Genomic DNA, 18,181 nt, shown 5'->3' with positions numbered 1-18,181 from the left:
ATAGGATCAGGGACTCACCTTTCCTGAATTCCCCTCTCCCCCACTGATTTCCTTTATATTATTTATATTATTACAAAAATATAGTCCTTCACAAACATTCTCAAGTACATTGTTCTGCTTCTTAAGTGTATTAACTTCTAAAGGATTGTGCACCTGGAAATCTTTCAGGATAAGGATGCTAGTACTGAGAGAAATCTAGGAAAAAAAAATATTAAGACTTGTTTTCAAAGGGACAAGGAACTAAGCCTGACCTATTTGTTTTACAAAAATATGCCTGACTAGAAAGAGCAAAACTGTTAGTCCTTTCTCAGCAGTCAGTCATTTACCAGCCATCACTTTCGACATGGTAGATAGTTTGCTGAGTGCCAGGTTTGTTACACACTCAGACATTTGTGGAATAACCATTCTCTTCTCATAATACATCCTCATTTTCTGCTGTCCATGAATGCATCACATTGTGCTGGACTCTTTATACTCCACTGTACAATTTTAGGTAGCTTTTAGACGTTTAGATCCAAGAAAAATTCTAAGAATTTTAGATTACTGATACAAGTTTTAACATCTTTCTTTTCCATAGTGCCGTCTACCTAAGCAGTCAACTGTTCGATAGGCAGCGATGAAGTGAAGAAGCATGTGAAAGAACTGGTCACCTGTGGATGGCATGTGGTTGTTACTGCCTTCACTCTGTCTTAAGTCTGTGTACTGTTGTGGATATGCAGCGTTATGCTTCAAGATCCTGGAAATACTGCCTATATACACATCATTTTTATCATCATAAAATTTGTGTTTAATTGCCAAAAAGTTAATTTTACAGGAAGTTTTCATGTATACAGTGCTTTTCTGGTTAATAGTTGCATGGGTTAGATAGAAGATAATTTTCTTCTTCAACAAGTTTTTCTGTGTCACCTGGATCATAGGAGAGTGGCGTTTCCATGTTGATAATGTGGAAGATTTGCCCATTTGTCTGAAAACTCTACCAGGATATTTCAGGTTGAATTTATGCGTTTGTAAGTACAGTTATTATGTTTCCATCTGGGATTGTGACTGTTAAAATGATTTTTAAAATGTTCATTGCTCAAACAGGAATTAATGGGCAGATACATTTGCATGATGAGATTTTAATAATTAGGCTGATTGGCTATTGAATCAACTGTTCCAAAATGAAATATATTTGAAGGTAAGATGGATTTCTACAAATAAGATAAGCAGGCAGGCAGAACCCGATTGGAGATAAAGGTCAGCAGCCATCTGTTCCTTAGTCTGATTTAGAAGAGCAGAAGGTGTGCTATGTCATGCCCAAGCTGTTTTCAAATGCGTGATAACAAAAATTGGGAAATCATTTGGAAGGAGAATTTTTTGAAATTTCACCTTGAAGCAAATTGCTTCCTAAGAGAAACAACATAACATTTTTAGTTGCTGTGCAGAAGCTTTTTCTATGGAGTTTGAAAAGTTATACGGCTTCCTGACCAAAATGAATGTTTCCCAGACTTAGTCTGGTGAAACAAATTATAGCAGAAAAAATATTAGAATAAACTTAAGGGCTGTATACAATAAGCATCATGCAGATTCCCCAATAGTTGGACACTTTTCGACAGAAGAGATTTTGTTGACCTTTTGATTCCATAGCTTAATCATTTCTTATTTCAGTCTTCTTGTTTCTGACTAACATCTCTCTGTATTCTTCATGAGGACCTATTAGGGCAATACTTTAAAACTCTGATAACAACAGACAAGGCAACGCAATGAAAGGCTGTAGGTGGGTGAAGGCCGCAAAGCAATAAAAAATGTAAACATGACAATTCTTTTTAGCTGCATCAACTCTTTTTGGTATTCCCATAGACGATCTCAATTTTCTCTTTTTATAACAACTCAGTAAGGGGTGTTACCAGAGCAGACAAGCATGAAATTAATTTTTCGTAGAAGTTTACTGATGCTGGGAGACTTGCTGGTCAGTAATACTGGTATATATATCCTGATGCTGGTGTGGTAGTTTCCTTTGCTTTTTAATTGGCACAAATTTTGTCAACATTAATTATACAAAATATGTAGCACCAAAAGAGTGTGAAAGAAGAAAACTTTCTATTCTTATTTAATCTCGATGTTTGTGGCAACACAACTCTGAATTCTCTTGTTAGAACAAGGTGACTTAATGCTTTGTCTTGGCAGAGAGTTGGAGGAAAGGAGTTATTCCTGTTAGGCTTCAGCAATTCCAGAACTCTTTTCCAGAATTAACGGAACCTGCCTATGTAATCCCTAATGGCAATTTTTTTTCCATATTAAGCCTAAACTATTTCCCCTGCCTTGGCAATCTCTTTGGGCTGTAACTGTTGATTCAAAGTTTTCAGGAATCACATCCTCTCTCTCTAAATTCCTTGATTAATACAAATGATCAGTTGTTGGTGACTCTTCTTCTAGTAAAACTTCAGTAGTACTGCACAGTCTGGGACAGATTTCAGAGGTTGGTCCTCTGGGCTGCTTTTGCACTGCTTTGCTTGCTAGGTCACCTTCCTCATTCAGCCTCTGCCAAATGCATCATTTGCTTCTACCCCAAGGTTCAATTTAGCTCTCCCCTTTGCACCAGGGACATGAGTTCCGGCTGAATCTTTCACTCCCTGCGGATAACATTTTAAGGGGAAAACTTCCGCTCATTTCTGAGACAAGTGTATGTTTTGTGAAGGATGTTTTTGTGCATCTTCTAGAGAATAAAGTTTGCAGGTGGAATGAACCTGCTGCTCATGCACTCTCCTGGAGAGGTAAATGGGGCATATCATTTGATGTTCTGACATTATTTGATGTTCTGAGCTGTTTTGGAGCTAAGGGAAGAGAGAGCGAATGGAATTGCAAACCCTCTGAAAAGCGGTGACTAATGGAGCAGGAGGCTGAAGACAGCACTTCCTGACTTCCCACCTCTGACCTTACTGTACCCAAACATTCTGTCAGATTTATGCCTTTTAACAAGTATTTAAGACACAGTTGTTAGGCACAAGCAGGGCAAGGTGTTAAGTTTAGGAGCTGCTACCTAAAAATGGTAACAACGAACGGCTGCAGTCCCTACTCCCAGGAAGCTCACACACCTCTTTCTAAGCATTATACAGGCATGTAAGTCAAAATGTGAGATATAAAATGACGTTATAGCTATGAGCAGTCATTTATTGACTCCTACTAATACTCATTAAATGTTAAAACTATCCCATATGGGAGGTACTATCATTTTCAGGATTTTTCTGGAGAATGAGTTGAAGTACAGAAATATAACTTCCACAAGGCTATTCAGAGCTTACCTATTGAGTTGGAATCTGAAGACTGACCTGGCCTACACATCAGTGTGTGTCCTGTAACCACTTCCTCCATGTGTATTTTTAAAGAAGATACACTGGGATTGCATCTGAATGTATAGAAATGAATTCACAGTGGAGTGGGCTGAGTATTGAAGCATGGACAGTTTCTCTAAGAAGAAAAGAAAAAACAAAGGTGATAGTGTATAGGTGTGTCATCTTTCAAAGCCAAAGAATAATAAAGTGAAATGTTAGACTTGACAAACCCTAAGGATGGGAAAAAGTGGATGATGTTCTTTTTGGAGAGCGGAGCTGGGCTGAGTAATGTAGGGCTTGTGAACAATATGAAAAGATGAGAAAGATTATGCAGGTCTCCTCTGTCAGGGTCTAAAGCAAGGAAACTAAAGAATCTTCAAGTATTTATAGAGGAGAAACTCAAGGAGTCAAGAGACAATCATAGGAAAGTGAAGCAACCCAGAGGTCAGTCACACCTGGAAGCTGCCATTTCTTGGGCTGGCATTGCAAGAATGGCAGTGTTGTCACTGAACCCTAGGGCTAATCATCACTGGTGGGAACTGGGTTGTTTGTGCTTAGCCTGATGGGACAGGAATGCAGCTGGTGAGCAGAGATGCTTCTAAGCCAACAAGCATCAGGAAGAGCCTCCTGTCTCTGCCCTAGTCTCTCAAAGGACAAAGAAGACTGGGAAATGCTCCGTAAGTGTCAGGGCTCTCTGCTGCCATATGGATGAAACAAAGGAGGACGGAAAATAGGTGAGTGGGGCAGCAGGCCTAGATCCAATAACGTCTGGAGAGTTTCATGGAAGGATCGCAATGGATTAGACAGGTAGTCGACTGATTTTGGATGACTGATTTGAGAGCTGACAAACTTGGAGTCACAAAGGGCAAATACAGTTGCATTTGACAAGACATAATGAGAACTAGAATTAAATTATGGGCTGGAGGAATAGATCAATCTTATTATGACTTCATTGTAGGGAAGTATTCTATAAACAATGCAGAAAAATCTCTACCCAGAAACCAAAAGATGACCAGTGTGATTATATTAAAATTGAGCATTCCATTTATCAAAAGTCAGTGGAAGAAAGTGAAAATGCAAGTTATAACCTGGGAGGAGATATTTTCAACACATATAACCAATGAAGCATTAGTTTTGAGAAAAGCATTGCTGCAAATCAATACAAAAATGAGAACCAACCAAGTGGAAAAAAAAACGGCAAAAGGCATGAACTTGTATTTCACAGAAGAGAAAACCTGAATGGCTAATAAACTTATAAAATGATACTCAGTTCAAGTAAATAAGAAAACATAAATTAAAATCACACGATAATGCAATTTATATTTAATCAGATGGGAAATTTAATTAGATTGGACAAAGAAGAGGGTAGATACTGAAAAAATGGAAATGCTTACCTATTCTAGGAGCAAATTTAGGAAGCTGAAGTTACTAAATCCGTTTGACCTCATAAGAAGCTATATGCATAGGCTCATACCCAACACATTTTCTTATATAAGTGAAGCTAAATATCAAATAGAGGCCAAGTTTTGTAACAGTAAACATAAAAGCAGTGAAGCAATGAGACAATCAGAAGTAATTTAGAAGTCTATTCTCACAAAAACTACTTTGTAACTAACAAATAACAATTATATACAGCATGGTAAATTCATGAAAACAAAGTTTAACAAAAATAACTAATCTTCAAGAATATATCCTAAAACATAAAATCTTGTATTAAGAATATATGTTCCGTAAGGATATATTACTATAGTAATGTCTACATATATTATACATAAATATATTTGTATGTAAATTTATATGTGTAATATAACAATTTCACTTAACACCTATGGGAAGTTTTAAAGATTTATTTGCAAAACAGAACTACACAGAGAAAAGGAGAGACAGAAATAAATCTTCCATCCACTGATTCACTCCCAAGAAGCCTGCAACAGCCGGAACTGAGCTGATCCTAAGCCAAAAGCCAGGAGCTTTCTCTAGCTCTCTTATCTGGGTGCAGGGGCGCAAAACAGAACCGTTGTTTGTTTTCCTAGGCCATAACTAGGGAACTGGATTGGAACTGATGCAGCCAGGACTCAAACAAGTGACCATATGGGATACTGGTGCCACAGTTAGAGGAATAGCCTACTATGCCACAGGGCCAGCCCACCAGTTATCATAGTTACTGAAAGAAAAGATTGGGTTAGAAAGTCCTTTCCAGGCTTAAAATCCTAAGGTTGATGATTTACATATGGAGATGATTCGTCATTTGTAAACCTTTCCACTTTAGTGCATGTAAATACTTGAAGTTCTAGTCACAAACCATCTGTGTTGCCTATCAGATGGCAGTTTGTTTCGTTTTTCTACGTGAAACATCACATCTTTGATCATTGCACATTAAACTGATGGGGTCTGCTATAATTTCTCAGCTATAAACTTGAATGTTGAATTAGTACTCTGTCCTTGAAGGATTTGATCTATCTTCTTGGTATTTTACAATGAAAACAGAGAACAACCATCCCTGCTTAAGAATCTAGAGTTCTTGGATTTGCTTGGCATTTAAATGTTAACTGCTATATCACATTATCAGCTAAAAAGTTCATGTGTTTAATGCGTTGTGCTGAAATCTTTCATAACTTACCCTCAAGTTCAACTCACTGGATGCTTCTGATTCCATAAATCAGAATGATCCAACAGCTCTGTTTTACTAACTTCACATTGGCTTTCCTTTCTAACAGCCTTGCTGATCATTTTTAATGTACCTATTTTAGGTGTGTGACTTTGATACCTGCAATTCTTTTTGTAAGTCAACAGTATAAACTTCTTATAAAAGTATCTTTTAATCTTTAGTTTATTTATTTTCAGAAATATCCCTATGTAATGGGGAAATATATGGTTAAAATAGGGGAAAATAGTTGAGCACAGACAGTGGTGAAGGCTACTCAACAGAGCAACGGATAAAATGCTGAATTGTTAGAATGAAGCATATTTTATTATGTGTAGTTCACTACAATAAACAGCAATTATAACAAAGACCTATGTCATTGTTTCTTGATTTTGGAGCTTTTACTCTTCATTCTTGCACACCCTAAGAGTCAAACATGGGAAATCTGTTCTTTATGATTTTTATTTCTATTTTTGGTGTTTTGTAAAAATAGAACTAAGTTCACTTCATTTCTGGCATGGACTTTGTTTGTGGTTATAGTTCTGGAAAACTGGGTCTAGCTTCCAGACTAAAGTAAATTTTCAAGTTGTATCATGAAGTTATCTGTGTTGTTTAAATGAAGCAAACATAGTAATTCATGGTGTGGAAATATTCTCTGTTGCTAAACATAATTAGTTCTATTATAGGAAAATAATTTTTTTAAATCAAATATTAGAACAGAGTAGCCTGTCATTTCTAGCTCAGAGGATACCCACAGGAAAAGTATTTAGAAGATTTATATGACTGAAATCATAATCAAAAGTTAATTGTTTTTAAGGCATATAAATTAATTTATTCACTCATATTTCCTATGCATCAGCCATTCTGAACATTTAAAATGGGACAGCAATAGACAAGTTGCCAAAACGACTCTCTGAAGTGGCCTCAGAACTGCAAATGAAGATGACACAGACAGTGTTCATGACAGGTAGGAGCTTTTACTTAAGCACTCGGGAATGATGGAAGACTGTCAGTCTCATAAGGCGATGCCAAGAAGTAATCAAATTAAGCCACCAGGGCATGTGCTGCTGTGAGGTAACCCCACTTATGTGAATTGGTTTCTGAAAGGCGTGATGTTCTAAGTAGACGTTTTGGAAACTAAAACTTGAGGATTTCAGCAATGCCCACAAACAGTACAAGATGTGCTTTATGATTACAGTAACAAGGAACTAGATAGAATTACTGCCTATTGTGAATGAGTTTGCCTTTCCACTCTTTGACTCCTTTGTTCGCTCTCTGAGATAATTCCACCATTTTCTTGGGTCTTTCCTTTGTTAGAGAGCCCTCCTATCGTTATGGAAGTAGCTCCCTTTCCTAAATACGTCTCACTTTGTACACCAAGAGAAAATAAAAGAGTAGAGCAGAAGTAAGCTATACTATTACACTTAAATGTAAATTTGGAATTTGCAGCTTATTTAAGTTTTCAAAATCATGGCATTGTTTTTGGTCCAGGAGATGGTTGAAAGAATAAAGAATATGACTTCTTAAGACATAATATCTGGAGCTCTCAACCTGGCTCAGATTTTGGGCTAGGCATATTGCCTCTTTACTTCTTAATTTCTGCAAATGATAATAATGGTAGTAATTCTCGTGTTGCTGTAGCAGAATGTGGAAATGCATATTAATCTAAAATCAGGGCAGAGAAACCTGCACAAAGCGTTAGCAGCTGTTATCGGTCTCACGCACTACTTTCAGTGAATTCAATCCTGTGGTATTAATGATCTCCACCATGTTTTTGAGAAATGGTGTTAGTGACAGGGCGCTTACTATTCCATAAGGATCCTATTTATGTTTGGACAAGTTTATTGTATTCTTTCCTGTTGTAACAACATCTGTGATTTCTGAGTTGTTTCCGCACTTGCCGCCTCACGGAGCTTATATAACATCTGAACTGTGTTCCCCATGGCAGCCTTTGAAATGCAGCATCTCATTTCCCAGATGCTTTCTCACTTCCAGGATAAGTCTTCCAAATTGCTAGGTTTTTGCTATCATTTTTTGTTGACATCAGAACACTGTTGGTTGGCTAACCACATATCCATCCTCAACCCTCCCTTCCTTTACCTGCCTCAAAATAAAACCAGAAGTGTTCGTGTACTCAAAAGGCATAAGACTAAGTTCTTGCCAACCAGATGTGTGCAACTGAGGCTGGAGTTTCTAGGAATGTGTACATTTTCCTAATAACCATGATAGTCCCAAGTTGCTTTGATCTGCTTGCATTTTGACTCCTTTTGTCTTGAAATTACAACACTTGGGCTAAATTTGAAGGCAGAATTGGCAGTGGCTTAAGACCACTAGGATGGAATAATACAAAGCCTGGAACTTAGTGACCACGTTCAGCCACTGAACTAGCCCTTGTGGTCAGTTATCTCCAGGTTTGCGTCACTTAGCATAACTGGCCACATCATCTAAATCCATGACTTTTCAGACCTCACTATGCATCACAATCATGGCAGGGATTCTGAAACAATTATTTATTTGAATAGCAGAGTTACAGTTAGAGGGAGAAAGAGATCATCCATCTGCTGATTCACTTCTCCCAAATGACTGTAGTAGCCCAGGTTGAGACAGACTAGAGCCAGCAGCCTGGCAATCTTCCGGGTCTGTAATATGGTGGCAGGGGCTCAAGCACTGAGCCATCTCCATTGCTTCTCTAGCTGCATTAAAAGGTAGCTGAGGGTCTGGTTCGCTAGCCTAGTGGCTAAAGTTCTTGTCTTGAATGTGCTGGGATCCCATATGGGTGCCGGTTCTAATCTCAGCAGCCCCGTTTCCCATTCAGCTTCCTGCTTGTGGCCTGGGAAAGCAGTGGAGCATGGCCCAAAGCCTTGGGACCCTGCACCCGCGTGGGAGACCTGGAAGAAGTTTCTGGTTCCCAGCTTTGGATCGGTGCAGCACCGTCCATTGCGGTCACTTGGGGAGTGAATCAACGGATGCAAGATCATCTTCTCTGTCTCTCTTCCTCTCTATATATCTGACTTTGCAATAAGAATAAATAAATCTTTAAAAATGCACTTGAATTGGAAGTGGAGTAGCTGTGACTTGAACTAATGCTTACATGTCACAGGTGATGGCTTAACTTGCTCTGCCACGACGCTGGTCCCACTCTACAGTCTGAAACATGTCCATTTCAAATGATTTTTTTACCCTATTAACTTATTGAATGCTCAAGATAATGTGTAATGGATGGGAGCATGTAGCCTTCTCCATTTAATAAGGGGGAAAAATGAGATCTAATTAATGACTTGAAAGCCACATTTACAAAACAACAAAGACAAATCTAGAAATTTGAATTCCTAATTCAAAGAACAATTCATCAGATGAACACTTGTCATTAGCTATTGTTACTTGAATTTCCTCCTCAAAAATAATCTGAAAATAGAATTAGCTGCATCATTTTATTACTATTTTATGGTCATAAGTTTGCCTCCAACTGAAAAACAACCAGCTGGTTGAAATGCATTTTGAAGAATCTTTAAAAAGATGTTTATTTGTAAGGCAGAGTGACAGAGACAGACAGAAATTTTCCATTTACTGGTTCACCCTTCTAATGGCTGCAAGAACAGGCAGAATTCGGGAGTCAGGAATTCCATCTTGAATTCCCTCTTGGATGGCGGGTACCCAAGTTGTTGGATCATCTGCTTTCCCAGGTGTAGCAGGAATCTAGATCGGAATAACCTACGTTATCACCTGTACTCTGATGGGGCTTGCCAGGCTCAGAAGTGGCTTAACACTTTGCGCCACAATGCTGGTCTAAGAACCTCACTTGAAATGCAACTTTTCAGCCAGGGATAGATTCAGGATTTTGGTGTGCCTTTGTGTAAGTTTGTACAAAGGTATCTAGCTTAGTGACAAGTGGAGACTAAAATCCCAAACACTACTTCCAGGCAGACTAAGGGAGTATTGCTTGTGAGTTTCAGGATGATAGGGACCATGAACAATATCAAAACCATCCCTGAAAATGAATACCATTGGAGAAGGAATAAGGACCAGGGAGATTAACTCAAGAAGGCAAGCCAATTTAAAGGAAATGTTTAAGTATTTACTGAAAAAGCATTATTTGAAAACGGAAGAGACTGAGTTAACTGATTTTAAATTCAAACCTTCCACCTTCTCCATGGCTCATCTTACCTTCTCACACTGAGGATTAGGTTATTGAGTTTTGGGGGAGGTGACATTTGTTCTGCTCTAACATATCCGAAATGTAGAGTATCCATTTTTACCACACCATAGGGCAATACTTTTCATCTATTTAAAAGGGAAAGAACTAATCCTAATACAGGAATTTATTATACTCACATGATACCACATGAGAAGTGCAACACTTAGAACTCTGATGCTGGAACTGCTTCCAGGCTAGAACAGTGAACGCCAACATTGGTGAAAATGTTTGTGAACATACATAAAGCGATTCTGAGCTCATTACACAGTACTTACTGTTTACGTTCATAATTCAATTTATGTAATCATCTCCATCATCTTTCCCTATTTTCAGCATTTTAAAATTCATGAGATATAACAATAAATACAGAAAGCACTTTTCCAGTTTTAAGAATTTTAGCTAATAGACTATAAGTGTGGCTAGAGAACCGTGCAGGAAAAACAAAACGAGATTTAGAACAAATATTTAAAACATTTTTGGTAACTTAATTTCTGTTTAGGGTAAAGGTTCTAAGTCATATATCCTATTCTCTATATGTGATAAATTGCATAGTAGTAGATTTTTCTTTTTGGGTAAGAGGATTGAAACAGGAGCATTGGAAATTCACACTCTAGGTTTAAGCATTGTGGCCTTTCTGCAGCTCTTTTTAACATGCAAATGAACACGAGAGAGTACAACTAAATTATGTTCTTTACAACTTAGCATAGCTGTAACTATCAAATGGATTCCTTTCGCAGCATAGCAACATAAATGTTTCTAAATGTTTGGAGGGAAGGGCACAAAGAAAAACACTAAAAATTGAGAAATTTTTAGACAAACCAAGTAGAGTGATAGGTGCCAAAACAAATTGTACCCTTTCTTTCACAATTATGGCTACAAGTACTGCTATTTTATTTTATGCTTAAGTGCTAACTACTGTAATTACCATACAATCTAATGAGTTTAACAATGGGAAAGCTGCTTTCCAATAGGATATTTGATGCATGCAGATCCTTTGAAATTTTTGAATCTTAGAGCCTTCTATTATTCTTCTAACTCAAATCTATGAATGACAAAAGGAATTGGAGGAAATGAGAAGGTGTTTGCCTGAAAATTTCAGGAGACACTTGGGGCCATGATTTTGGGCAAACATTTTTAGCCAACATTTCCTTGGGTAGAACTAAACAGAAAATATCTTTGAAATACTAGGCAGGTCAGACATGATAGCTCAATAGTTACATCCTCGGCTTAGAAGCACTAGGATCTCATATGGACATTGGTTCATGTCCTGGCTGCTCCATTTCCCTTCCATCTCTCTACTTTTGGCCTGGAAAAGTAATAGAGGATGGCCAAAGCCTTGGCCCCTGTGTTCATGTGAGAGCTCTGGAAGAGGCAGCCATTTGGAGAGAGTACCAGCAGATGGAAGATCTTTCAGTGTCTCCTTCCCTGTAAATCTGATCTGCCTTTCCAATAAGAACCAATAAATCTTGAGAGGGAAAAATGCTAGACTCCTATGAAAAGTGTTTTTCTCTTGTTCTCAAAAGGGGAAGTAGATGGTTTGGTTAACTTTTGGCATTTTCTTCCATCAACATCTAGCTTTGAAACTCATTAACAGAACAATTCTTCCAACAATGAAAATTCCTTAATATTTGAGGCAAACTACACTTTTTTTTTTTTTGGCGTTTTACAGGATCTTTTGACTACAGCTGTTCTAATTCTAATTGTCAATGTTACTAGTGTCTGTTGACAATACACTCTGTGTGAGACCCTTATTGTGTACTCTAATTCAGGTAAAATATTATTACTAGGTTAATAAAAATCAGTCAAGACAAGGAATATATGACTGAACCTCTATATTTTAACCTAATACATATGAATATAAATTCATTCACCAATTTTTAAATGCAGGGCAAAGGTACTTCTATTAGTGAATATGAGGTCATCATTTACCCCATGGAACTCGTCCTACCTGAGGCACACTGCACTGAATGCCTTTCCATCAGCTATTCCTTTTCAAGCTGCCAAAAGCTTTTCCCCTTTCCTGGGCTCTTTCCTTGCCCTGTGTGAATGGATGATTCTCTACCTTGCCACTGTATAATGTAATGTGTATGACCTGTTTCTGACCAGTGAGACATCAAGAAAACCAGAACGTCTTTAAAAGCTTTTTAAAGCAATGCCCACAGATGGACAGGGACTGCACAGGGGTCCTGAATCTGATTTGGGCTGTTGGCTTATGAGGCTGAGCTTCCTTCAGTGCCTCAGCTATTCTGAGTCCGTAAAGGATGGCTGCTAATCAACTCCAAATGCTTGGGAAGGTAGGTGGGAATGACATGAGATAATGTGATTAAGCTGTTGGATTGCACAGCCCTGGAGCTTTCCTACTTCAGGACTTCTGGCTAACAGGACTAAAAGATAATTAAGCCATTTCAGGGAAAATTGCTTTTACTTCCAGCTGAAAACATCTTAATTAAAGCAACACAATGCCTGGTTTGGGTTTCTGTACTCTGCAATGAGACATTAAAGGCATTTAAGATCTCCCATGTGGGCAGTCCCTCTAGATTATTGTGATATTTTCTAGTCATTTACATCCCATCTCACCTGTTCCTGATTCAAGAGCAAGGATTTTGTTGCCTGGCGTTTAAGCACCACATACACTGGAATTATGATAAGTATTACACTGAGCTTTCAGAGGTATACTACGTCCTTCTCACACTCATATTTGTTTATGTTAGTTTAACTGAAATGCATTACTATAATAATAAAACAAATTTGGCTATATGCTAGTAAATAGACAATTAAACTTGTAAGAACCGTAACTGTGGATATCCTGAAAGTGGTTCTTGGCCAGCAGAGAGCCTTAGGGGATAGAGGAATCTGAAAGAACTGGAAATTGAAGACTTTGATTAATCTATCCCATTTTTACACAGTGATCAGTTAAAACCTATGATCTAACTTCAACAACATGCAATTGTAAGTTTTGTTTCTCTAAAAATTTAACATTGGCAATTTCATATTTCCAGGAAGGATAAAGAAAATGTAAATTATTTCTCAATCCCAATAAACTTAACTTTCAATTAGAAAGCTAAGAGGGGGGAAAAATGTTAAGTCTTCGCTAATGCATGTTAATGTTCTACCCATATTCTCTTGTTTGTATTTTTACTGCGGCATAAAAATTGTGGATTTCAAAACTCCCCCGGCCCAGGCCCAGATACACTCAATGCCGAGGTTGCTGCTTTGTCAGTTCCTTCTCCTCCTTTGGATGTCCCATCCGTTGATCAAACAAGATTCAGCATCCCAGGAGAGTCACAGATTTGTGCTGTAGTTGGCCATTGCATTGATCTTTCCTACATACTATATACTCAAAACCGCTTTTTATCAGCCCACAGCCCCCTCTTCAATATCTGGGCTCTAGGTTTTTGAGCCAGTTTTTTATTCTCTGTTTTATTAAGCATTTCAGATTTTCACTTATGAAAGGAAAGTGCTTTCCAGGTTGATTATTTTTTTCTCATTGAGATGCATAATAAGTAGTCTCTTTTGTTGTTCTGTCAAGTTCTTTCCAAGGTGTTTTTTTTTTTTTTTTGCCCTAGATGTAAATCAAACACTTGGTGCTATGATATCCTACCCTAACCCCGCCGGAAAAAAAAAAAAAAAGGAAGAAATTTTGTATTAAAGATTTACTCTGAAAGACTAAAGAAAATCTGATCCATTGGTGTGCTGGTGTGCTTACCAAACTTAGCTGCTCAGTCACCTGGCAAGAGACTGTCTGGAGAAAATGTTAGTAGCCAGCAGCCACACCCTGGAGAATTTGCAAGAAGCAGGTTGCTTCAGGATATTCTAGAAGGATATTTGCTTCAAGAGAAAACGGCTGCAGAAGCACAACAGCAACAATTCTAAAACCTGAACATGCATCAGAATGACCTAGACTCCATTTAAAAACAAAGACAGCCTGGACCCACACTCAGAATTCCTGTTTCTGTGGATCAGGGATGGAGCCTGACTCTGCGTTTCTGGTAAGTTTTCAGTGATGAAAACAGAGCCGGTCTACGGACCACATTTTGGAACCAGGGTTATTTTCCAGAGTGAAAAAAAAGCAACCACAAAGGAAAAGTGGGGTTTGTATAGGAGCAAGTTTCAATTTCTCCCACTGTTAGTTCTGTCAAGGTTAATTTGAATAGAATTCTACCTTGTGTAACTACTTTGCCCAAAGTTTTCACTCTTCATTTGATTCTACACAAATACGTAATCATTAATTTAAAATCAGCCACAGTATTTTCAACTCTTAGCTACAGCTCCGACAAGCATATTTGCTCTACCTTTGTTCATCCTAGCACTTTGCTTGAGAGTGCTCTGATCCTCACAATTGTTTTGGACTTTAGTACTTTTAATTACCGGGCGTTGTAGTTAGAAAAGTATAAAATCAGAGATTTTTGATAACAGTTGATTTTCTGGCAAACTTTCTATTCTCACATCTGTTCTGCAATGTGGATACTAACGTTGCTCCGACTTTTGTAGAGTGTTTCCAAACATTTTCTTGTTCATTACATCAAATAGGAGTTTAAAAATTTGTGTCTGCCTATCCTTATGCCTTTCAAATAATTTGTTAAAGATTTGTATAGTTTTATTGGGAGGGCAGATTTACAGAAAGATACTCCTTGATTAGCTCCCCAAGTGGCCACGATGGCTGCAGCTGAGCCCATCCAAAGCCAGGACCCAAGAGCTTCTTTCCAGGTCTCCTACTTGGTTACCAGATCCCAAGGCTTTGAACCATCCTCGACTGCTCTCCCAGGCCACAAGCAGGGAGTTAGATGGGAAGTGGAGCAACGAGACATGGACCAGTGCCAGTATGGGATCCTGATGCTTGCAAGGCAAGGATTTAACCACTTAGGCCACTGCGCCAACCCCTCAAATAATGTATTTTTTTTTAATGGCACCAATCAAGATACTCATTGTGTTGCCTTCAAGCCCTGAAAATAAAATACTCAACTACTTATATAAGTTTCAGTAAGCTTGGAAATGAACTTAATGTTGAGCGTTACAAATGACGGTTGATATAGTGGTACAGAACTCTCGTCGGTGAGGGTGATGGTGAAGGGCAGATGCTGCTCAGGTTCTGGTGGCATTGCTGAGGCCTCTGATACGCATTGGTTCAACTTCTCTGATTTTATGCCCTTTACTCTCTTACGAGCCTGGACCTCAGGACTCCTCATGATAAAGTTCCTTTGTGTTCATTTCTTCATCCCCAGAGCCTGTTTCTTCAAGAATCCAAACTAAAGTAAATAAAGTGGTGATAGATAACAGTTATTGACAATTTTATTTTTGAAAAGACAGTGCTTTAGAGAAGAAATAATACACACTTTATAATAGGAGAATGGGGACTTATCAGACATAACCTAAGAAAAAAAAATTCCTTTATTTCTCTGAGCCTCATCCAAGGAGGTTCATACTGGGATTAAACATGCCCAAGACCCAATCATGTTTTGGAGATAATGCAGGCACTCAGTACACAGACGTCTATAAGCAGGTAAAGATGAGTCACTAGAAGACTAAACATTGGAAGTGCTTATTAACCGCGCTCATATGTGCTTCCAGTGTCCACGTTTGTAAGGCTGTGTCTCAATGTATATTTAAAGTTCATACTTACAGAAACTATATGAATTCTAAGAGACCCAATCTTTCATGGCAGAGATTTTCTCCCAAGTTTGAATTTAAGGAACAGTTCTTTTTTTCTAGTGTAAGAACCGGGATTTAGAAATCTGTATTTCAGGCAATGACAATTATGTAACACACATCACTTAATTCTCTGTGGCTTCCAAGGCTGCGAGCAGGCTTTGATGTGTACCCACAGCAATAGCGTTGATGTTCTCTGTTGACACACGGTGTTCCTCCACTGTCCTTTTCTCTATTATCTGATTGTGGCTTTCTATCATCCTGCGTATGACATTGGCATTTCATTATAATCTTTCAGAGTATGTTGGATGAAACAGCTTGTCATGATTCTGACCTCCTGAATTCTCTTTCCCAAGCATTCTTTTTTGGATATTTACTTAAAAGAGTTCCAGAGAGGGAAGAGGGGAAAACAGAGATCATCTTTCTTCTGATTCTCTCCCAAGATGGCTGCAACAGCTGAAGCTGAGCTATCTTTTGCTGCCTTTCCAAGGTCATTATCAGGAGGTAGGATTGCGGGTGGAGCATCCAGGCCACAGAACCGCAGCGCACACAGAATGCTGGCATTGCAGGTGGTCGTATTATTCATCATATTGCAACGTTAGCCCTACCCCACAACAATTCTTGATCTTGGACTCTTTCTATAATTTTCCTCATAGTAAATTGAACGATCTTTGTTGAGATCTTACAATTTCCAGCCTTCTCCCCAGGATTCCTCTGCATCCTTCCCTTTCATGTCTCACTTATATCCTGGAACCTGTTCCCTATTTTCAGCTAGGACAACATGAACTGACTGCACACCACTTGCTGTGTATCAGGCATCATGATAACCACTTTACAGCAATGCTTCTGTGGTTTCCCGGCCAGCAACAGCGGCACAGCAGCGTCACCTAAAAACCTCTAGAGATGCAGGTTCAGGAACACTATCCCAGACCCAACGCTTTGGTAAATCTAAGGGTGAGTGTCAATGAACTGGATAGCCTTTCCCAGACCAGCATAAAAATAAACCCAACTATACATTCCCCCTCTGACTGTTTCATTGCTTTTAATTTTACATATTTAATTTGGAAGGGAGATGGAAAAGGAGTGAAATATCTTCCCATCCCTGTATAGTCCTCAAGTGCCTGCTGCAGCGAGGAATGGAGCAGTGTAAAGCCTGGAGCCCAGCAGCCAACCTGGGTTGCAAGCATACCTGCTGCTGTTGCATCTCCTGCCTCCAGGGGCGCATGTTAGCAGGGAGCTGGACTAGGGGCTCAGATTCATTCGGGCATTTCAGTGTCAGATAGAGGCCTCCCAATGGGCAGCTCAACCACTGTGTGAAATGCTCACCCTGAGTTTTCCATTCTGAGTGGCATCATCATTTCTTCTAGTTCCCTGGGCTTGTAACCTTCACTTGTCATGAACACGTCAAAGTCCTCTTCCCCAAGGATCTACTGCCTATTGTCCATTACATCATAGCACTGTTTGTCACGAAACATCTTTACACTTCAGGCCCACAACGGTTACTGTCCTTCCTACCTTCATGATCCAATGCATAGGGTTTCCATTGCTTCCTAAATATCTGCTCCAGCTTCATTATTTTCTTGTTAAATTGTGCCACTGATCTGTTTTATTGATCATCCTGGTGTTTCTCTGATCCTGGAGATTTCCTGCACAATGCTTCTACAATAAAGCACATGTGGCTCAGGCTATCACCGTAGCCCTGCTGCACGTGACCTCTGCCAGTCTTTCAAGCCACTGCTGCTTTCCTGTAGGTTCTCACACTTCATGCTATGGGCAAAAGGAAACTGTTCTTCCCTCCTTTTCACCTGAATCCGAGGAACTCATCACGTTTAAAAATCTCTTCAATGACCCCATCTCCAGGACATCTATGCACACCTCATTGCGTTTTGGACTCTGGGTGAATACATGGCTGTTCTGGATCCCTTGTCTGCTCAGCTGTGCACTGCTGAACAATCAAGGCAGAGACAAGGCCAGGTTTGTTCACTCCCTTGACACAGCTTGACTAGGATACAGACTAAGTCATTGCTGAACTGAATCTGCAGAATAAGTGTTGAAATCCAAATGAAAATCTGGATGTAGAAAGATATGCATGTACACACACAAACACACACACAGTTAAACCAGCCATGGGAAGCCTAAACACAACCTATCTTGTGTATCAAGTGCGTTTCTCTATTTCTTTATGCTTGGTCTTTGCTCCTCTGATTTGGCTTATCTATTCGCTTAATAAACAATTTGATTACTGAATATCTGAACACTTGCTGCATAGGTACAGGTTAACGGCTGGCCTGGTGAGCAGATGGCTGCTTGGAGGGCACTGACTACATTGTCTTTGGAAATGAGGGTATGTTTGTGGACTGCACATTGTTGGTGTTTTCAACCCTT

The 18,181-nt window shown here is 39.0% G+C and overlaps 1 long non-coding RNA gene across 1 annotated transcript; it reads left to right on the top strand.

The window, feature by feature from the left end:
- Nucleotides 1–995: 995 nt before the first annotated feature.
- Nucleotides 996–14,133, top strand: LOC121146034. Its single transcript, XR_005882144.1, has 3 exons — nt 996–1,177; nt 6,815–6,922; nt 13,717–14,133. It is a non-coding gene; the product is annotated as an uncharacterized LOC121146034 (long non-coding RNA).
- The last annotated feature ends 4,048 nt before the right edge of the window (nt 14,134–18,181 follow it).

This window comes from Ochotona curzoniae, unplaced genomic scaffold (assembly GCF_017591425.1).
Source record: "Ochotona curzoniae isolate NIBS_2020 unplaced genomic scaffold, NIBS_Ocur_1.0 contig_1302, whole genome shotgun sequence".
In the NCBI taxonomy this organism is placed as follows: Eukaryota; Metazoa; Chordata; class Mammalia; order Lagomorpha; family Ochotonidae; genus Ochotona; species Ochotona curzoniae.
Note: the sequence above shows the minus strand (reverse complement) of the source record. Positions and strands in the feature narration are given on the sequence as shown.